Here is a 23,576-nt window from a genome sequence, read left to right on the forward strand (position 1 = left end):
TGCAGCTGCGTTAATGGTTCCGGAATCGGTCTCCTGAGTCACCTCTGAAGCCATAAGTAAATCTGCGGTAAAGATCATCTTTGAATTGAAGAGCTTCCGATGACAACTTTCTTAAATTTACGGCCCTTCAATCTTGGATTCAAACTCTAATGGAAATAGTTTCTGCACATTTATCCTATCAAAACCATTTATAATTTTTATGACCTCAGTCTACCTTTTCAGGGAAAATAGTTCGTATTTGATTAGCCTTCTTGCTGGTCCAATCATATTAACTGCAGTAACATCCTTGCAGATATTTCTATTCTATTTACTGTTGCAAATTTTTTTTTCTGTTGCCTAGACAGCATATTCACAAAAAATTTCCAGATCTGGTTTAACCAAAGCACAAAATATATTTTATCTTCCTGCATTCGTATTCTATTTAACTGTAAATAAATTCCAGTGCTTTTTTTGTAGTCCTATGCCTTGTGGTGCTAGTTTTATTAATTGTTATTTCAATTCCCTTTGTTCTTAACCACTTAGTTTCTTATTTCCAATACATTGGTGGCTTCTCTATTCTGCCTGTTACAGTATACAACCTCATAGTTTTCTATGTTGATTTTCATTTGACGGTTATTATCTCACTCTGCAAGTCAATTCATGGAGTTTGGGATAATGCCTCCATGTTTACTGCAAACGTAATATCGTCTCTACTTTTCAACATCACATTGCCAAATTATTAATGTCTAAAGAAAACAACTTAAACCCAATTGTTTCTATTTGTCAGAGAATGGGAGATTGTTGTAAAGCTGTGTTCTGAATCAAAGTCCGATTCCTGGAACTTGAACACAGAAATACAGGTGGAGGGTCCCATCCCATGCTGATGGGAGTGCTGCTCCACTGCAGCTCTTCATCTTGGGATGAAATGTTAAACCAGGGAATACACATCAAAGTTGCTGGTGAACGCAGCAGGCCAGGCAGCATCTGTAGGAAGAGGTGCAGTCGACGTTTCAGGCCGGGACCTTCGTCGTCCTGATGAAGGGTCTCGGCCTGAAACGTCGACTGCACCTCTTCCTACAGATGCTCCCTGGCCTGCTGCGTTCACCAGCAACTTTGATGTGTGTTGCTTGAATTTCCAGCATCTGCAGAACTCCTGTTGTTTGTGTTAAACCAGGGACCCTATTTTGAAAAAAAAAACACAATTGAGTTTTCTCTCATATCTTTTCTCACTGATTCTTTTGAGAGGGCCGCTGGGAGTCAACAACCTGGTTCTGAAATCACTGGAGGCTTGATTATATATAGATGCACATTTTCTTCACTGAGAGAGAGGAGTTGGTGAGCCTGCTAATATGATTTGCTCAAACAACAATCAGAATCAGCTTCAGGTTTAACATCAGAATTGTGAAATTTGTTGTTATGTAGCAGCAGTACATTGCAAAAAGCCTGATTACCCAGACAGTCCCAATGCTGATTATGTGAGCTGGCTGTGCACATAGCAACATTCCTGCATTACAACAGTGATGTTTCATATTCCAGCATTTGTCGTCTCTTGTGTCACTATCCGATAATACTTCAAAGGGATGTGAGAGATAATGAGACACACTTTCCTTTAATCCCCAACCCTTCCTCAGCCTTCACTTGGTTAATAATTTTTCGGCTCCCTTTGCACACTGACTGCTTACTTTCCACAGTTTAATTTTCATCCTGAGTCACTTCCGTGCGCTTCATCCTTACTTCAGCACCATCTGTAAAACTTGCTTAAAGCACGTATCCTTCTTTGTGAATTGATTGCTAAACCTGAGCGATCTAACGGAATTAAAATATAGTAAAACATACTATAAAATAACCACTAATTCTGACAAAATATATTTTTTAATATTCTAATAAAATGGTCAACTGTTTTATTTATTTGTTTAAAGGACAGGGATGGCTGTAGCATTTTATTCTTCATCCCTTGAACAGGGGCAATTAAGAATCAGCCATATTGTTGAGTTTACCTCAGCTCAACACTTGATAATAATGCTAGAATTCCTTACCTAAGAGACATTACTGAAGCAGATGGATTGTTACAGCAAACTGAAAAGATCCTGGTCGGCATTTACTGATTCTAGCTTTGTAGTTCAAATTCAAGTAAGCACTTGAATTTAATTTTTCAGCTGCTACGGTGGGATTTGAACTCACATCACTGGATAAATAATTCAGAAACCTGAGAACTTTGCTTCCATATCCTCACAGCTAAATAAAGGCAAAGACAATATACGAATTTAAAGTTAGAAATCTTTAACTGTACACAAGTTTTATTTTTGGGAAAAACAAAAGTTGACCTTGAATCCATTCCATCAAAAGTCACAATTAATGTACACATGAGAACGATGAAAAGCCAAGTAAGGAGGATGGGTGAACAGTAGGAAGTACAAGGGAGCTGCCACAAAACAATGCTACCTCTCCTTGAGACTGGGTGTACAGAAGCACTTCTTGTTTCTGCCTTAATGCATCTGAGCTCTTCATGTACACCTGATGGATGTTTTTCGCCAATGTTGTAAGCAGTGACTATGAGCCTTTTACGAGGAATTGGACTCTGTCCAACTTTCTGGAATGAGAACAGTGTTGATAGTTTTCAGAGGCCAAAATGACTGCTTAAAATGGGTCATTAGCTTCCACAATGCAGAGGCACTGTTTCTAAGTGTGGAGCACCAGAGACTCTTTTGAAAGGGGGAAAGCAGGGTTGTGAATTGTCACCAAATGTCCCTTTCTACGATTGCAATTCTGCAAAACATCTTCCAGTTTCCACATCTGGAGTTGTGAAATAAAAGTTAATAACTAAGTGGCTTTCATCAGTCTCGTAATATATGTAAATATTTATTAAATAAAAGGCAATTGCGGAGAAAAATACCAGCAATGAGTGATTAGATTTCCTGTTATATCCAACCATACAGGCAAAAAACATTGCATTGGCAAAGTACATTCAGAATTGTGACTATGCTTTTTTTTTTAACTTCCTTTCTTCCTTCATTCCCGCTCCTTACCTCTTCATATTGATTTCCCACTCCCATCATCACTTGGCCTTTCTTTCTGTCTCCTATCCCTTCATTCAGTCACCCCCTCCCTTATATTTTCTTTCCCTTTTTTCACCACCTTCCATTTCAGTCCCTCACTTAAACCCTCTTGGGGACTTCTTTTTCTCAGCTCACATTTTACTTCACCTCTCTTTTCCCGAGAAGATACTAAAAATGGTTAAGGCATAGTTTTGAAGGTTCTGGCTCTGACATTCACCATCCTGAAGTGATTTGAGAGGCTGTTCATATCACACATTAACTCCAGCCTCCTAGACAGCTTTGTTCAACAAAACAGGTCTACAGCAGGTGCCTTCTCCCTGGCCCTACACTCATGTCTGGAACATCTGGACAGTAAAGACTATTGTTTATTGACTATATCTCCACCTTTAAGACTACAATTCCAAGCAAACTCATCTCCAAACTTCTAGACCTGAGAGTCAGCACCTCCTTTTGTGATTAAAATAGGTAGTGCAAAAGAACAGAAATAAAAAAGTAGTGAGGTAGTGTTCATGGGTTCAATGTTCATTCAGAAATCAGATGGCAGAGGGGAAGCTGTTCCTGAATCACTGAGTGTGTGCCTTCAGGCCTCTGTACCTCCATCCCAATGGTAACAATGTGAAGAGGGCATGTCCTGTGTGGTGGGGATCATTAATGATGGACGCTGCCTTCCTAAGGCGCCGTTCCTTGAAGATGTCTTGGATATTATGGAGGCTAGTACCCATGGTGGAGTTGACTAATTTTACAAGTTTCTGCAACTTATTTTGATCTTGTGCAGTAGCCACTACTGCCCCCCCCGCACCCCCCCCCCCCCATACCAGATGGTGATGCAACCAGTCAGAATGCTCTCCACGGTACATTAGTAGAAATTTTCAAGAGTTCTAGTTGACAAACCAAATCTCCTCAAACTCTAATGAAATGTAGCCTCTACCTTGTCTTCATTATAGCTGCATCAATATGTTGAGTCCAGTTTAGGTCCTCAGAGATATTGACACCCAGGAACTTGAAATTACTCACTCTCTCCACTTCTGATCCCTGTATGAGGATTGGTTTATGTTTCCTTGTCTTACCCCTCCTGAAGTCTACAATCAGCTGATTGGTCTTAATGCTGCTGAGTGCAAGGCTATTGCTGAGACACCACTCAGCTAACAGGTATATCTCACTCTTGTAAATTCCTTCATCACTATTTGAAATTCTGCCAACAATGGTTGTATCATCAGCAAATTTATAGAAGACATTGGAGCTGTGCCTAGCCACATAGTCATGTGTGTAGAAAGAGTAGAGCAGTGGGCTAGGCAAACATCCTGGTGGAACACCAGTATTGATTGTCAGCGAGGCAGAGATGTTATCTCCAATCTGCACAGATTGTGGGTTTCCATTTAGGAAGTTGAGGATCCAGTTGCAGAAGGAGGTACGGAGGCCTAGGTTCTGTAGGCTTTTGATTCGTAAGGACAGGTAACATCACCTTTGCCATGATTATCCTCAATACTTGTGCCCCACAAGGCTGCTTCCACAACCCGGTCTACTCCTTATACACTTCTGACTGCATGGCCAGATTCTACTTTAGCACAATCTACAAATTTGCAAATGATGTTACTGTAGTGGACTCAAATAACGATGGGTCTGGGTAAATAAAGGAGATAGAGAGTCTAGTGACATGATATCATGACAACAACCTTTCCCTCAATGTCGGCAAAACAAAAGTCCTGGTCATTTCTTTCAGGAAGCGTGGGTGGGGAGTGTTTGTGGCACACGTTCTTGTTTACATCAACAGTATTGAAGTTGAGAGGGTTGAGAGCTTCAAGTTCCAAGGAATGAATAATCCCTCCTATTCCAACTAATTGACACCACAGCCAACAAAGCTCACCAGCGCCTCTACTACCTTAGGAGAGAAATTTGGTATATCCCCTTTAGGCCTCACTAATTTTTATCAATGTACCAAAGAAAGGATCCTATTCAAATACATAAGAGCTTGGTATGGCAACTGTTCTGCCCAAAGCTGTAAGGAATCACAGAGAGCTCAGCACATCACAGAAACCAGCCTCCAGTCTACAGACTCAGTGTGTACTCTTGCTGCCTCAGTAAAGCAGTCAGCATGATCAAGGACCCCACCCAACTGACCCTGCTCACTTCCTACACCTTCCATTGGGCAGAAGATTAAAAAAAGTCTGAAAACATGGACCATCAGGCGCAAGATAGCTCCTGTCCTGCTGTTATAAGACTATTGAAGGGTTCCCCAGAATATAAGGTGGACACTTGACCTCACAATCTACCTTGTTATGACCTTGCACATTATTAACTACCTGGGGTGTATGGGGTGTCAGGGAGGGGTAGCACCTCTGGTGGGGGAACATGTCGCGTCCTTTTCAAGGTGGTTAGTCCACCTTTGGTCCCCAACCGGCACTCAGCTATCACCTGTGGCACCCCGTAGCTGTTTGCATGTGACAGCGGCCACACCCCAGGCAATGGCTTCGACAAGCCGGCTAAACCAGGTGAGGGTAGCCGACAGGTCTCAAACCCTCGGTGAGATAGGGAGTTGTCTATCCCAGCATGTGAAGACAGACTCCGGCGGATTGAGCGGACGAGACCAATGGAAGGTCCAACGGTCAAGAAGGCGGTCTCCACAAGCGTCGTGGAACGTTTAGAGCAGGACAAGACACAGAAGACGTCCTGGTCATTCACTGCGCCTAGTCCCATCTCCAGCCGTCTCGACTCTGTCTTGCCACTGGATCCAGATGGGAATTGGGAAGAGAGAGCGAGGCTGACGCTGTGCAACACTCCCTCACTTAAATCCAAATCACGCGCTAGTCTCAACGCTATTATGATGGTGTCGAGGTCGTCATCGACATCGACGATGGACGAACGCAATTATCTACCTGCACTTCAATTCTGCATTCTGTTATTGTTTCCCTTGTACTACCTTTATGTAATGAATTGATCTGTAGGTACAGTACGCAAGATAAGTTTTTCACTGTACCTCAGTACATGTGGCAGTAATAAACCAATTTACACCATGCCTCCTCATACAAGTATTCATATATAATCCATATGACTGTTGCCTGTCTACTCTGTTTATTCCCAGAAGTGATCACTGCACAACACTAATTGGAAACATAATTCATAAGACCATAAGACATAAGAGCAGAATTAGGTCATTCAGCCTATCAAGAATGCTCAACTATTCAATCATGGCTGATTTCCTTTCATTCTCAATCCCATTCTCCTGCCTTCACTCCATCACTTCTGATGGCCTTATTAATCAAGAACCTATCAACTTCCACTTTAAATGATTTGGCCTCCACAGCCATCAGTGGCAATAAATTCCACAGTTTCACCACCTCTGGCTCAAGAAAATCCTCTTCATCTCTGTTCTAAAGGGATGTCCATATATCCTGAGGCTGTTCCCTCTGATCCTACACTCTCCCATTATTGGAAACATCATCTCCATGTCTAGTCTAGCTAGGCTTGCTAATATTAAGTAGATTTCAATGAGAATCCACCCCCATCCAATCCCCAATTCTTCTAAACTCTGTCAAGTACAAGGCCCAAAGCCTTCAAATGCCCCTCATACATCAACTCTTCCATTTCTGGAAGCATTCTCATAAACCTCCTCTGGACTCTCATCAGTGCCAGCACATCCCCTCTTAGGTAAGGGGCCCAGAATTACTGAAAATACTCACAGCATGGTTTGACAAATGCCTTATAAAGCCTCAGCATTACATTCTTGCTTTTATATTCTACTCCTCTTGAAGTGAATGCTAGCATTATATTTACCTTCCTTACTACTGACTCAGCTTGCAAGTTAACCTTTAGGGGATGCTACATTAGGACCCCCAAAAGTCATTTTGCTGATAGTGGGTGTTACCTTTTTCCTACATTGCACTTCAGAAAGTATTTAATTGACTGTTAACAGCTTTGAGACATCCTGAGGTCATCAAAGGCTCTATATAAATGCTTTTCTTTCTTCTTTCCTATTATTTTGGCAAAATGCCCAAAGCTTTATAACATATTAGAATGGTGGGCAGGATTCTACGTGACTTGCCTGCACATTGTGCTGTTGGAATGTCAGGTGCCTTCATGTTACCACTCAAGGAAGTTGTCAAGATAAAATTGCAAAAACAGCCTACCTCCTTTCTGAGCAGACAGGGACCATTTTGCTGAAGTTTGGACAGCTTCCAGTTATAAACAATTTAAAATCAGTGTTAGTATTACATACAGTCTAAATATTTACAGACGTGTCGATTTTTTCATTAAATATCTTTTGAAAAGTGCTTCAGCTTTAATTAACATTTCTGTGGTTCAATCACATTTGTAGAGAGATGTTAGCTGCTTGCCACTGAATGTCAGTGAATAGGGCCCTTGTGCATTGTAAAGTCCCACTGCTTGATTTCTGTGTTTATGTAGGAAATAGACATGTATGGCAAGTCAGGGGAAAAGAGAGAACATGTACTGTATCTTTCCACCTGAGCACAGGATGTATAAAGTTCATAATTACTTAAAGATACAAACCACCAATATATTTATTTACTTTGATTTCTCATGAACAGTGTTGGTAGAAATTCAACTTCCATATATTAAACTTGTTTTATAAATTTTATACGTTTGTACATTGAAATAAATATAAGCTATGAGTTCTAATTCTGGAGTTCTAATTAATTACAGATAATTTCACAGAACAGTCTCCAAAGGTAGGATCATTTCGTTTAAGGCACACTGACAACTATTTCCATAACCTCAGGGATGGGCAGAGGAACTTAAATTTGCCAGTGTTAGAAAAATCACTTTCATACATTGTTAATATCATAGAGCCAACATATGCACACACCTCGTTACTGTCATGGAGCCATCTTCTGCATCTGCGTTGCTAATGTTATATAGCAAATCAACACAATTGTGCTTAATCTCATTATTTTTTCAGATGATTACTGAGGGGCCAGGAAACCTGCATACCTCCCTCCCTCCATGTAAATCCTCTTTGTATTTGCTCATTCATCATTTTCCATTATGGAAAATGTTTACATTTGTTCTCATTTGGTCCGATCAGATAACAGCAAAAAATTGTTGCACAATAAATCTCTTAAATGTGATATTTCAGTCCAGCTGCATTCTGTCTCTTCACAAATACACTGTAAAAGTAACTCACTTTTTTTCCCTCTTAGATAACAGAAAATACTGGAAATCCTCAACAGGTCATTCAATAATTGTTAAGAGAGAAGGCTTAACTGTGGATTCTGCTGAAGAACCTACACCCAAAACCTCTCATCCCTCAAACAGGGTGAATGACTGCTGCATATTTTCTGAGTTTATTTGAGATTTTCAATTTACATTTATTTATCCTTTCTGTGTTTGAAGGGACCTTGAGATTGTGAGTCAAATTAAATTGCAAATGGACCGTTTGCTACAATTTCAATAACATTTATCTTGCTCTTTCAGCAAGCAGCATAATGTCTGTTTCCAGTTAACATCAGCAGATTTAACAACTATTATCTCTATCAGAGTTCCAGATTAACTGACCTTCACTGATTATATAGAGCTATACGTTACCATTGTTGTTATGAGCCACTGCTGATTATTACTGAGATGGTTTAATGGAAAATAGGATAGACATCATTATTGCATCCATAAGGATTTAATTTGAAAAAATACTCCAGCTTTGTACAATTTGAGATTCTGTTGCGACAAGAGGCATGGATGAACATCACATAATCACAAACTTCCCAAGTTCTCATACATGGTAGTTAAGGGAAACCTTAGATTCTCAGACAGATTCATTCCTCATACACATTGCAAATCTCAATACACATTTTGTGATAACATTTCTTTATCTGCTCAGAATGGGAAGTAATCCAATTCAGAAGCTTCCCTGGTAAATATTTTACATGGGGCTGATAAGGCTCTGTGGAGTTCAGCAAACAGGGAGTTCCTTATGATTTCAGCAGCCTTTCATGGCATGTTTACAGTGCACAAAAAAGCAGAATACTGCAGATACAGGAAATCTGCAATAAAAACAAAATTAGCTCCTGTTTTTATTTGCGTATGATAAATATTAGTTCTGGTAAAACACTGTGAATAAGTAAGAATCTTTATGATCAGAACTACTTTGATTCAACTTTCATAAGGACTCGAATGCACTTTTCAATTATCAATCAAAAGCCGGCAGATAAGCTGTACCATGTAAAAAGGAACTCAAGAAAACTAAATTTACCCCAACTTAAGTAACAAGGTAGGGCTGGTCTACTGCGTCATTTAAACTGGTCCATACGATATAACTCCCTGTTGGTAATAGAGGATTCCGTCAACTGAATACGGTTTCAATAGAATTTGTAAACTAAGAAATCAAGAGGCTTACAAATAAGGCTGAACATTTAGCACTCCTACGCAATACCTCCCAGCAGGTCGGTAACTGTTTAAGACTTACAATATGCAGGAAACACAGCATTGTTCAGAAAGGAGAAAAGGTAATTGACCAGAGGAGGTCAAACTGCAGCTTGTCAAAGTTTAAAAGCAATTCATTATTTTCAAGTGCACTCCTTTTTGCGGCCAATAACACCTCATTGCTTTGCACAAATATTGCAAAATAATAATTAGTTGAAACTTCTTTACAGTCTTAAATATGAGAAAGCTCATTATTTCTGAAGGGCTCAATCATTGCAACATTCCAAACAACACAAAATGAACCAGCCCTCCTGCTATCTGTTGCCCTGTATTTGTCTCATTTATTCTTTACCTTTCTGAAACTAACTGAATTAAGTAAAAGCAGGCAGCTGCAATTACATTCTAATGATCGTATCTAAAAGAGGAATCATTATTACTCTGAGCAACAAAATGATTTTAACTGCAGTTTCACCTATTTGAAATATACTTCTCAGCTGTAGAGTTAATAACTCAGACAAACTGATTCCTTCTAGAAGTGTAACCCCTTCCTGTTGCCATTATACCTTATTACAAATAAAACAGTAATTGCATGGAGTTATAACAGTTCAGTAATTGTATAGTTTATCTCACCACTTACCTCTCTCATAAAACTGAAATTTGGAGGTAGTGACACACAAGGTTTAAAACAAATTAGCAAAGTTTCCAACAGCACAGCAAGGGAAATTCCAGCAGTAGCCTTCATTCTTACAGTCATAATACACTTTATCTTACTGATTTGCATTGGCAGTTGCAACCATCAAGGAAGCAAGATCTCTGTTTGTTAGGAAAAGCTGAGGGGGACTGCAGCAGAAAGCCTGTGCAATATAAATGATGCCAATTTTAGATGCCTGTAGGCTTTTAACACTGCGGTAGTGGGAGGAACGGTAATATCAGCTTCTAAAAACTGGAAGGTAACCTTCCCACCCCCTTGCGTAGAGACACACCTCCCACAGTTTTTAACTATCCCAGTAGAAACACCTAGTCCACTTTCCAAAACAACAAAGTAAAAGAACAGGAATGGATAAAGGGAAACCGTGGGCAATTAATTCCCTTCAAAACCACTGGGTTTGAAGCAGATGACTTTCTCGGGTCATATTTCATTTGCTTTGCTAGAATGTAAAATAGAATGTAGCCACAATGCAACTAGAGAGTCACAATATGTGACGGTACTAAACTGAATCAGCTTTTAATAAATCCCAGCATTCGTCACAGGACAGAATTATGTTCTGATGATTTTACTAAAAGAAAAAGATATCACTAAAAATATTTATTGAGCTTCATTAACACTGCACAAACATTGGGAAAAGAAAAGAATGATGTAAAGAAACTGTTTTACAATGTTGAATTGATTTATCAATCAGTTCACTAGTGCCAGTTCCAAAAGGTGAAAATTTACAATGTTCTCATTTCAGTGCAAAGACATTATCAGGTGAAGTAAGGAGAAAAGGATAGAACTAATATGGTTCGGCTAAACTTCTTCATTAAAATCGACCCGTTCTGATGAGAGGTTAGACCCGGTATGTACTCTCTCCAGATGGTGACAGACTCTGCCGAGTGCTTCCAGCAGTTTTAGTTTTCATTTTAAATTAAACCAACATTCCGTTTCTTTCAGAGGAATGTAGCAGAAGTTCCAAAAGGATTAATAATTTAGATCAGTAAAAAAGGCAATAATAGCAATGTTAACTAATAAAAGTGGGACTTTAAGTGAGATTCAATTATGATCTGTAGGAATGAAAGCAGCAATAAAAATAGGGCATTTAATCTCAGATCTGAGATCACATCAGTTGCTCGTAAAACTGATTTTACTATGCAACTGTAGAAAGATCACTGGCAAATGATTGTTCCAGATTACATCTGATATGAAGAAGGAAAGAAGTTGATGTACTAATGCATTCTATTCAGAAAGTGATGACCAAAGCAAAGCTTTGCCGTATGAGTATCGCACTGTGCCAAGAATACATTTATTTAGCAAACAGAGCAGCCTAACTTGTAATATTTATGTGTTTTTTTTATCACAGGCAAAATAAGACAGACAGGACCCCAAGATGTGCCATAGCACCTAAACAAAAACAGTACCTTATAGTGAAGGGATCACAATAGTGTAATAGTGAAACGTCATTACAGATTGGGGCATTGGAGTATGGAGCTCAATTCTGGTGTCCTTTGTAAGTAAGTTTTGTATGTTCCTTCCTGTGTGCGCCTGAGCTTCCTCTGGGTGCTCTGCTTTCCTCCCACAGTCCAAAGATGCAACAGTTAGTAGGTTAATTGGTCATTGTAAACTGTCCCGTGATTGGGCTAGGATTGAATCAGTGGGTTGTCAGATGGTGCGGTTTGAAGGGCCAGAGGGGCCTATTCTGCAATGTATCTCTAAATAAAAGAAAAATACATTTCTGTCCATGATGCTACTAGACAGTACCGGTTGGTCTATCATCAGATTCCCATAAGGAGGTACAATGTAAGGATGTTATTTAACTGTACGCTGTAGTGCCTATTTTAGAATTCCAAAATGGTGTAAGCACGTGCATGCTGATCTCTCTGCATGCTATTTTGGAGATTTTGTTTGTGGCAAGTGCTTTATCTGAACGTTCGTAGCAGACTAGTTATAATGATATTTGGTTTGAACTGCTGATTTGACTCTTGGCCTGCTACTTTAGAGATTAATCCTCTAGCTAACAGATTTTATAATGGTCATGTGTCATATGGCTAAATGCAAGTTCAGCAGCCAACCATCAAGAGAGCTATTTAAAGAGACCACCTCTAGGTCTGGTTAGTTGATTTCTTTTGGCTGTTACTTTGATACCACAAGTATTTTGTTTTCATTTTTCTGCAGTTATTTCAAGTTACTAAAGTAACTTCAAGTGGGGTGGTGGGTCCTGACCTGCACGATTCAGATGCTCACTCACATGGTACACAGGTAGACCTTAGGAATGTAGCATAACCAGCTGAATGAGTAGCGAACAGATATATTAGGATGAGATGCTACAAGTGACAATAGGAAGGGAGCAATGGTTCTTAGCAGCAGACCATGTCATCCTAGTATGTTCAGGAAACAACAATCTGACTGAACCTCAATGAAAAGGAGATGCAATTCCAAAGGGACTTATTTGTAAAATCTGCCCTTCAGTAACAACTGTATCATCAGTGTGGGCCAAATACTCGTCATATAGCCGTAAAGCAATTCATCATGCATACAGGCCTTTCAGCCCACTGTGTGCATGTCAGCCATGGTGCCCACCTAACCAGTCCCAATTTCGTGCATTTTTCCTACATCCCTCTCAGCCCCCAACTCCTGTACCTGTCCAAAAACTTCTTAAGCAACACTGTTGTACCTGCTTCAACAAGCTCTCCATGAAAAAGTTGTTCCTCAGGCCCCTCTTAAAGTAAACCCCCTCACCCTAAATACAGTATATTCTCCTGAGATTTGACCTCCCTCTCCCTGGCAAAAAGACTGTCACCTTATCAATGCTGCTCGTAATATTAAACATCTTAGATGGTTTCTCCTCATTCTCCTATATTTGTTATTAAGGCCTAGCCTGGTCAACCTCTCCCTATAACTCAGGCTCTCTAATCCTGGCTATATCCTAATAAATCTTTTCTGCATTCTTTCCAGTGTAACTACATCTTTCCAATAACAGGGTGATCAAAACTGTAACAATATCTAAGTGCGACACTATACCAGACATCCCACCCTGCAAAAACTCATTTCAGGGAGGTAGCACCATCAATTTGCGGGAGACTCCCGGAACTTCCGGGAGAGGTGGGATGTCTGCAATAGAATAGCTCCTTAGCAGCTAGCTAGCTAGTTTAAATAACATTAGCTATGCTAATGAATGAATGACACCTGTTAAACTCACCTCAACATGTCTTTTACAGTCTTAACCCACATGGGCAATAGAAAAGTCACTGTTGCAAACAGTGCAGCGAGCAACACTGTCGTTATTTTTGACCCCTATTAGGCAGGGGTACACTTTAGGGTAGTCTGGGGTGACATACGTTTTATATTTTTTTTGGAACATTCTGCCATGGCGCTCTCTCTCTCGCTCGCACTCTGTCTCTCGTGGTCGCTCTCGTGCTCACTCTCTCGCCCGCGCTCTCGCTCTCTCTCATGCTCTCTCTTGCTCTCCCTCTCTCGCTCTCAAAAAAATTGATTTCTGGGATATTGTATATAATTTGCGGGCATCAGGGAGCCACTATTAATATGCGGGAGACACACGGAACTTCCGGGAGAGGTGGGATGTCTGCTATACTGTCAACTGGAAACCCTGTGTGCTCTTGTTTCCTCTCACATCCCAGACATGTGCTGGTAGGTTAACTTGCAATTGTATAAGAATCCAAGGGAAGTTGATGGACATGTGTGAGAGAAAATACACTGGAAACATACAGGGAAGTAGGGAGATGGAGAATGAGACTACTTCTCTGGAAGTTAAGACCTAATTTGATGAACGGCCTCCTTTTTTTTAAATTTCAAAATATACTTTATTCAAAAATAAATATATACAATAAACCATTCAATAACTTTTCATCCTTTACATACGTTTCCATTTCTCAGTACACATCAGTATTTATAGCCACCCACGTGGCACTCCAGTAGTTCAGCTTAGCATATCATTGTTGAGGGGTATACTCCCCGCCCACCGACCCCTCCCACTCCCACGGGTGGAGAAACCTATACTGTGGTCCTTCCCCACCGGGCCCTTGCGGTGGATGCATCAAGTTTCAGTGCGTCCCTCAGCACGTACTCCTGCAGCTGAGAATGTGCCAGTCGGCAGCATTCTCCCACAGACATCTCCATGTGCTGGTAGATCATCAAGTTTCGGGCCGACCAAAGAGCGTCTTTCACCGAGCTGATGATCTGCCAGCAGCACCGGATGTTTGTCTCCGTGTGCGTCCCCGGGAACAGCCCATAGATCAGAGAGTCCTCTATTACGCAGCTGCTGGGGATAAAACGTGACACTAGCCCGTCCATCCTCCTTCACACCCTCTTTGCGAACTGGCAGTGTGCGAAGAGGTGGGTCACAGACTCCTCCTCACTGCAGTCCTCGCGTGGGCAGTGGGGTGCGGAGACGACGTTCCGGGCGTACAGGAGGGATCTGACTGGGAGGGCCCCTCTCACCGCCAGCCAGGCGAGGTCTTGGTGCCTGTTGGTGAGATCTGGCGATGAGGCATTTTGCCAGATGAACTGGACAGTCTGCTCAGGGAACCACGCCACTGTGTCCATCACGTCCTTCTCCTGCAGTGCCTGCAGGACACTACGTGCCGACCACTGCCTGATGGCCCTGTGGTCAAAGGCGTTCTCCTGGAAGAACTTTGCTACGTAGGACAGGTATGCCGGCAACGACCAGCTGACTGGGGCGTTGCGCGGGAGTGGGGCCAGACCCATCCTTCGTAGCCAGGGCGACAGGTAGAACCTGGGCACATAGTGGTACTTGGTGCCCACATACCTGGGTTCTACACACAACCTGATGCAGCCACATACGAAGCTGGCCATCAGGGTGAGGGCGACATTGGGGACGTTCTTGCCCCCGTTGTCCAGGGACTTGTGCATGACGGTCCATCTCACCCGCTCCATCTTGGATCCCCAGACGAATCTGAAGACAGCCTGGGTGATTTGCGAGCTGTAGGAGCGGGGGACGGGCCAGACCTGCGCCAAGTACAGCAGCCCTGAGAGCACCTCACACCTGATGACCAGGTTCTTGCCCGTTATCGACAGGGAGCACCCTCCCCACAGTCCCAGTTTCTGTTTCACCTTGGCAGTCCGCTCCTGCCAGTTCTTGTTGCACGCCTCAGCCCCTCCGAACCAGATCCCCAACACCTTCACGTGGTCAGACCTGATGGTGAAGGGTTCGCTGGATCGGTCGGGCCAGTTGCCGAAGAGCATGGCTTCGCTCTTCGTGCGGTTGACCCTGGCCCCCGACGCTAGCTCGAACTGTTCGCAGATGCTGATCAACCTGCGAACTGACCTCGGATCAGAGCAGAAGACGGTGACGTCGTCCATGTACAGGGAGGTTTTCACTTGGGTCTCTCCACTGCCTGGCAGCGTCACCCCTCTTATGCCCTCATCCCTCCTGATGGCCTCGGCAAAGGGTTCTATGCAGCAGACAAACAAGACAGGGGAGAGGGGACAGCCCTGCCTGACTCCAGACCTGATGGGGAAGCTGTCTGTTTCCCACCCGCTGACCTGGACTGCACTACGGATGTCTGTGTAGAGCAGTCTAATCCAATTCCGGATTCCCTCCCCAAATCCCATTTTGGAGAGCATGTCCGCCATGTACGTGTGCGATATCCTGTCGAAGGCTTTCTCCTGGTCCAAGCTGACCAGGCAGGCGTCCACCCTCCTGTCCTGCACGTAGGCGATGGTGTCCCTCAGCAGCGCGAGGCTGTCTGAGATCTTCCTGCCCGGTACAGCACAGGTTTGGTCCGGGTGGATCACCTGTCCCAGAGCAGACTTGACCCTGTTGGCGATAGCCTTGGACAGGATCTTGTAATCCACATTCAGGAGAGAGATGGGTCTCCTATTTCTAATGTCCTCCCTTTCCCCCTTCTGCTTGTAGATGAGGGTGATGATGCCCTTCCTCATGGACTCAGACATACTGCCGGCCAGAAGCATAGCGTTGTACACTTCCAGCAGGTCTGGGTCCATCCAGTTCCACAGAGTCGAGTACAACTCAGCCGGTAAGCCGTCGCTTCCGGGAGTCTTACCCGACCCAAAGGAACGGATGGAGCCTGTCAGCTCGTCCAGGGTCAGTGGCTGATCCAGACTCTCCCGCTTGCCGTCGTCTAAGACCTACGTGATAGACGACAGGAAGTTGCGGGAGGCTGTGGATTCTGTGGCCTTTTCGTCATACAGACCGGCATAGAAGGACTTGCAGATCCTCAGTATGTCGGTCTGCGAGGACGCGACTGAGCCATCCTCTTCCTTAAGATTGTGGATCACAGAGCTCCCCCTGTGCACCTTTTGGAAGAAGAAGCGTGAGCACGTTTCGTCCTGCTCCACGGTTTGGACCCTTGATCGGAAGATGATCTTGGAGGATTCAGCAGCGAGGTGCTGGGCTTGCCAGCCCTGGCCTCCTTTGTGTCATTATAAAGTATGTGTTAGTCTCCTTTCAGACGAGAGGAGGAGCTCTTTGCACTGTGTCACATTTTGCTATCCACTAATGTGTCAGAAGGACATTCAGACACTCCATTAAAAGACATTTCTTTCTCAGAGCAGTTTGGTTTTAGAAAGCCTGCCAACACTTGGTTCAGCTATAATGCATGTCTACATTAAGATCTGCAGACTAAGCATCTGGCTTTAAGTGCAGCCAGCTACCATTGGCTCCCTATTATTGCTTCTACCCAATCAAAGGTAAAGGAAGCATTAGCTTGGTATAGAGGTATTTAAATAAACTTATTTTGGGAGATAATGAATTTAAATTCTATTGCACTCTTAAATATAACTCCCAGGTGTTAAAAGTCCCAAAACTACATCTCAGAACCAAACTTTAAGAAACAAGTTACAAATTCAATTAATTCCTTCCAGCCTTTTTTACTGTAACTGAGGGGCAGGTTACTGACATTTTAAATATGATCTCTCCAGGTTACAAGTGTTTCTACTTCTTCTCCTTTCATGGCCAGTGCAGTAGATGAGCTTGTCATCACTTCTCCAACAATATTGTGTTTGGAATAAAAATACAATTCTTTACAAGGGCTGCGTGTTTAGGGGGCTTGTCACTCACTGTAGTGTCAGGTTGATTAATGCTCTCCTGTGCATTTTACAGGTGATCAGTAAATGTGCAAAAATAACACGATGTAACATTGAAAAATCAGGTCCTTCAATGGTGGCGATATACTCGACGACTTTGAAAGAAAATAAGAAACTGCAGCTTTAAAAATCAAGACAATTATTAAAGACTGAACTTGTGTACTTTACCTTAAACTTTATGCTTTTACATACTTTAAATCATCATGCAATACGAGCAAGAGAGAGTACTTCAAGATGAAAGAGGCAGACTGTCCTCAGCCAGTTTAAACTGAGTTGATGCCCATTCAAAGTTTTGTAATGTAGACAGAAAATACACCAGGCACATAAACAAGGATGTAAGAAAATAACTGATGGATAAATTGGAAATTTCTTTTGGGAGAGCCGCTATCCGAGTGAGCGCTTTGTTACTGAAGAGCATTACAAGGAATGGTATATGTGACACTTTTAATGAAGATTTATATTTCTGCTTAACATAACTTATATTGTATCTGCTGGGCACATTCTTGGAATTGCTGCCTGGCATTTCAAAGGCAGAACTGTACTTATGTACAAACTTTATAATTCCCTGTTTTTGCCAGTATTACTAACATCTGGACCAGCCGGTAATTAGAGGTTTTCTTTCTGCTACACTTACCATTCACTACATGGGCACTGTTAAATTATCTTTCTGTATGTCAATTCCCGTTTAGAAATCTGCAGACTACAGCAACTTTATGACAGAGCTCTTTGATTAAATTATGCAGGTTTCCCACATAAGAAGAACTTTGTTTATTCCCAAAATTATTAGCTGTTTTAGTCACTGTCAAAATTTGATTTGTTCCATAACTCATTTGTCACGTGTTCCTAATTTGTGATTTTCCCAAATTCCAATCAGGGATAGGCAGAAATTATGGAATCCTATTTCTTGATAGCAGATCAGCACATGGAATGAAGTCACTGGTAAATGCTTAAAATTTTCCTCACGTGATGAAAATGGCTCTTGCTAGAGAAAGCTCAGGTTTCTCTGAGAAGACTGATTAGCACTGTTCCCAGTTATATTTATTTAGAACCTCATTAGATTTAACAACTGCATTTCACCAAGCAATAAATAAGCCTATAATATTGAATGACAAACGCTAAACATCCCAGACTCTTCATAGCCGAAGAAGATTTAGTGAGTGAGGAAAAACAGTAGCCAATTTGCACAGAGCAAGGTTCCAAAGGCAGCAAACACTAGTGTCAATCAAAGAAATAGTGCTGTCAAGGACATTAGGAGAGCTATCCTTGTCTTTAAATACAGTCAGGACAAATTTTATATTCCTCTGAGCCCAAGTTGCAACCATTATTGTTTCAACCAGAAAGGGTGAGTCAATGAGGCAAAGGAGAGAATAACAGCAAAAACTATGGAAAGCTTCTGGCTTTATTGTGTGGAATGCCTTCTTTGCACTTCGTTCCCTTCACTTCCTTCTTTGTCACTTAGAAGAGACCACAAATCACTGGAGCCTTATACTGTGTCCTACCTGTTAGCTGCCACTTTTGTCTACTTGAAAATGAGTAGCTGGGAGGTATAAATTCTTCAGTATTGCAGTGAGGTGGTTGTGTGATTATGTCTTGGAGGGAGCTTTTACTTTTTTGAATGCTCCAGGGCATATTTTTTAAAAGGCAGTATTATGAACCTGATCATAGTACTTGGGTAACAAAGGTAGGCTGCAAAGGTATAGTTGCAGCATATTTGGGTATTTGGGTGACAGAGAAGGGATTGATAGGAAGAGTGACACTAAAGACAATGAGAAAGTCTCTATCTTCCATGGGTGGGAATGTACCAGACCTTAAAAGATTTTATTGCTGATGTTATGGGTGATGTGACATGGCCAGGTTCTAACGAGCAGAAGAAAGAGCTGGGGCCAAAATTGTGGCAAAATTGAGCTTGAGTACAGTTAGACCCAAGGCCAGAAACTGCTCCTAAAAATGTTACAGTCATTTATTTTGTTAAGTATCAATATCAGCCTCTGCAAGTTTTTCTTGCACTGCAGATGTGGCATCTGTCCAATAGCTAGGATTTTCTCATCATCCATTCTAATGCCTTTACCAGTGAAGATTTCACCAAGAATTGACAGCTCGATGACTTGAAACACATATTTGCCTTTATTAAAGTTTTGGCTTGTCTCTTTCAGTAATTTCAAGTATCTTTTGAAGTATGTCGTCATGTTCCTCTTTGGATGAATCCAACACTATTATGCCAGGCACTGGTGTCAACACCTTCAACTTGTTCATATATAATATGGGTGTTTTTCTATAGCTGAAGCAATGCCAAGGGAAAGCTGTAAGAATCGATACCTCCCATAAGGAATATTGAACTTGCATAACTTGGAACTTGGCTATCCGATAGCAGTCGCTAGAAACATTGGATGCAACTTGCTTGTTAAAATATTATACTTTGGCAACTAGTGCCACAAAATGTTTTCATGAGTTGGAGTCTTGTTGTCCCTTATACATTCTTGGAATACAAGCAATCTCATTCTTTTCTTCAACAATTATTAATTTAACAATCCATAGATTTGCCCCTTCATTCCATCACAATTCAACTTTCAATTATACGTGCAGCAAAAAAAAATTCTGTAGGAATTAATTGCTTTGAACTTGTCAAACAAGTAAGCCCACACTTTCAAGCAAGTTCCTGTATTCACGGTTTGAGTATGAATATTCTTTCATTAAATCATTCTTCATCATCTTGTCTGCTGCAAATAAATTGGATGCCAAAGTTGATTATAATGGTTGGTTAACAAAATAAATATGAAATTAAAAGAGCAGGTTATCGTAACAATGACTAGCAGATTGTTGTAAATATCCTTCAGGAATGATATTCATCATTCATAAATTGTCAGTGTGATGGGATATTTTCCACTTGTCTGTTGATTACAGCTTCAACACTTAAGAGCTTTAACAGCAACCAGGATAAAAGTGCCTGCTCGGCACTTGGCTCATCTACTACTTAGATATCAGTGTTTCCACCACTAAAAAACCTTTAATTAACTTGTGAGGGTCAATACTAAATTCTGTACTTTTGGCATCAGTTCTCCATTTTGGTACAAGGTCTGCTATGCACCTTCAGATTTCCATCTCTCTGCCACTCATTTTAATGCAAATCCTAGCTAAATCTGAAGATATACTGCATCAGCCCACCATGGCTTCAGTTCAGCCTATTTATAAAATGCATTGTAGTCACTTCAACAGCCTCTCTCAAACTTGTGATTTCTACTACAGGCGGTCCTGGCTAATGATAGGATTCCCTTTTTACAGATCTCCATAGATGTTTTTGTCTGTAAATTGGAAAATGAGCAAAACAATCATCCAATATGGTAACAATAACTCTACCACATTGTGATGAATGGCATGAAAGGCACATGGACTGATTTGAAAGAAAGGGTAGATGAAAGTAAAACAATAGATATTGTCTATATGGATCTTATCAAGGCCTCTGACAAGGTCTCTCATGGCAGGCTATATTGATATGATTGAGGAGGAGATGGAGGCTTGGTTTCATTATTGGCTCAGTGGTGGGAAGGAGGGGGTGAAATGGAGGATTTTTTCTCAGACTGGAAGCCTCTGCTTCATGGTGTGCCACAGAGGTCAGTGCTGGGATTTTTTGTTGTTTGTAATTTAATTAAAAGATTTGGATGTGCATGTATGAGGAATGGTTATTAAGTTTGTGGATGACATTAAAATAGGTGGTGTTGTAGATAGTGTAGAAAGTAATGAAAAATTACAGATGGATCTTGATTATTTAGGTAGGTGGGCTGAGGATTGGCAAATGGCTTTGAATTCAATTAAATGTGAGTTATTGCATTTGGGAAATCAAACCAGGGTAGAACTCATATAGTGAATGGTAGGAGTTTAGGGAGAGTTATGGAACAGAGGGACCTAGCAGTGCAAGTGACTACTACTGAAAGTGGCATCAGAAGTAGACAGGGTGGTGAAGAAGACTGTGAAGTAGACAGGGTGGTGAAGTAGACAGAGTGGTGAAGAAGACAGGGTGGTGAAGAAGGCTGTGAAGTAGACAGGGTGGTGAAGTAGACAGTGTGGTGAAGAAGACTGTGAAGTAGACAGAGTGGTGAAGAAGACAGGGTGGTGAAGTAGACAGAGAGGTGAAGAAGACAGGGTGGTGAAGTAGACAGAGTGGTGAAGAAGATTGTGAAGTAGACAGAGTGGTGAAGAAGACAGGGTGGTGAAGTAGACAGAGTGGTGAAGAAGACAGGGTGGTGAAGAAGACAGGGTGGTGAAGTAGACAGAGTGGTGAAGAAGACAGGGTGGAGAAGAAGACTGTGAAGTAGACAGGGTGGTGAAGATGACTGTGAAGTAGACAGGGTGGTGAAGAAGACTGTGAAGTAGAAAGAGTGGTGAAGTAGACAGGGTGATGAAGAAGACTGTAAAGTAAACAGGGTGGTGAAGAAGACAGGGTGGTGAAGTAGACAGGGTGGTGAAGAAGACAGGGTGGTGAAGAAGACTGTGAAGTAGACAGAGTGGTGAAGTAGACAGGATGGTGAAGAAGACTGTAAAGTAAACAGGGTGGTGAAGAAGACAGGGTGGTGAAGTAGACAGGGTGGTGAAGAAGACTGTGGCCGCACTGGCCTTCATCAGGCAGAACGCTCAGTATAGGAGTAGACAGGGTGATCCAGAAGGCTCACCCATTTGGCATTCAGAATGAAGTCACAAATTGGATTCAAGTTTTGCTTAGCAGGAGAATCCACAGAGTGGCTTTAGTTGGTTGCCTCCATGAATGGAGGCCCATTACTAGTAGTGTTCTGCAGGGATTGATGCTGGGTGGACTGATGTTTGTCATTGGCATCAACGATCTGAATGACAACGTGGTAAGCTTGATCAGCAAGATTGCAGATGACACTACATTATGGGGTTGGGGTTGAAGTTTATAAAAGCCTGCAGTAGGATCTGAATCTGCTCAAAAACTAAGCTAAAAAATGGTGGATGGAACTTGTGTCCTCATATCTCAATTCCATTCTATCCCCCTTGCTCAGTCCTGCCTCACCTACATTCGTGACACTTCTTATGCCCTCGATCTCCTTGGCAACTTTCAATTCCATGGCCCTGACCACCTCATCTTCACCATGGGTGTATAGTCCAGATACACTTCTACCCCTCATCAGGAAGGCCTCAAAGCTCATCGCCTCTTTATTGACAAAAGAACTAATCAATCCCCCTCCACCAGTACCCTCCTCCATCTGGCAGAACTGGTCCTCAACTTGAACAATTTTTCCTTCGGCTCTTCCCACGTTCTCCAACCTGTGAGAGATAGGCATGGGCTGTCTCACGGGCCCCAGCTATCCGTGTTTCTTCATTGGCTGCGTAGAACAGTGCATGTTTGAAGCCTTCCCCGGTTATACTCCCCAACTCTTCCTCTGCTACACTGATGACTTCATTGGTGATGCTTAATGCACCATGCTGAGCTTGCCAATTTTATCAACTTTGCCTCTAACTTCCACCCTGCCCGTTAACTCACTTGGCCCATCTCTGGAACCTCCCTCCACTTTCTTGATCTCTCTGTCTCCATCTCTGGAGACAAACCGTCAACCGACTTCTTTTATAAACCTACTGATTCTCACTGTTACCTCAATTCTAAGTCTTTCCATTGTACCTCATGTAAAAATGATATTCCCTTTTCTCAGTTCCTTCACGTCCACCATATTTGTTCTCAGGATGTGGCTTTCTGTTCCAGGACATCAGAGATGTCGTCCTTCTTCAAAGAATGGGGGTTCCCTAACTCAATTCTTGATGCTGCCTTCACTCACATTGCCTCCATTTTCATCCACACTCACCTCACCTTTTTGCCACCTTAACTGTGATAGAATTCCTTTTGTCCTTACTTACCACTCTATCAGCCTCTGCATCCAACGTATTATCCTTTGCAACTTCCGCCATTTCTAACCATTACCATTAAACACATCTTTACCTTCCCTCTACCTTCACTTTCAGCAGGGGTTGCTCCCTCCACAATTCCCTTTTCTATTTGTCCCTCCCCACTAATCTCCCTTGCAGCACTTATCCCTGCAAACAGCCAAGGTGCTACACCTGCCCATTCACCACCTCCCTCTCCTCCATTAGTCCCAAGCAGTCCTTCCAAGTGAGGCAACACATCACCTGCAAATCTGTTGGGGTCATCTAATGTGTCTGGTGCTTCTGATAATGGTGCCTAATGGCAATTCCTTTGCTTGCATCTTTAAAAACAGCTCTATTCCTACCTTTATTATCTTTATTTTTCCCTTTCAGCGTTGTTTTTGAAGAGTTACACGCAGGCTTCAGTTCTTTGCGGGAATGGAACCTGTTCTCAGGGTTCCACAACTGACGGTTATTAGACATGCCAAGGGTTTGGCCTGAGATTCTCGATCGTGTTTGGA

The 23,576-nt window shown here is 42.1% G+C and overlaps 1 protein-coding gene across 1 annotated transcript in view; it reads right to left on the reverse strand.

The window, feature by feature from the left end:
* The window catches only part of adamtsl7 (ADAMTS-like 7), a 553,762-nt gene that overhangs the window by 188,084 nt on the left and 342,102 nt on the right, over positions 1-23,576 (reverse strand). The gene's annotated exons all lie outside the window — the stretch shown is intronic.

Source organism: Mobula birostris, chromosome 4 (assembly GCF_030028105.1).
Source record: "Mobula birostris isolate sMobBir1 chromosome 4, sMobBir1.hap1, whole genome shotgun sequence".
In the NCBI taxonomy this organism is placed as follows: domain Eukaryota; kingdom Metazoa; phylum Chordata; class Chondrichthyes; order Myliobatiformes; family Myliobatidae; genus Mobula; species Mobula birostris.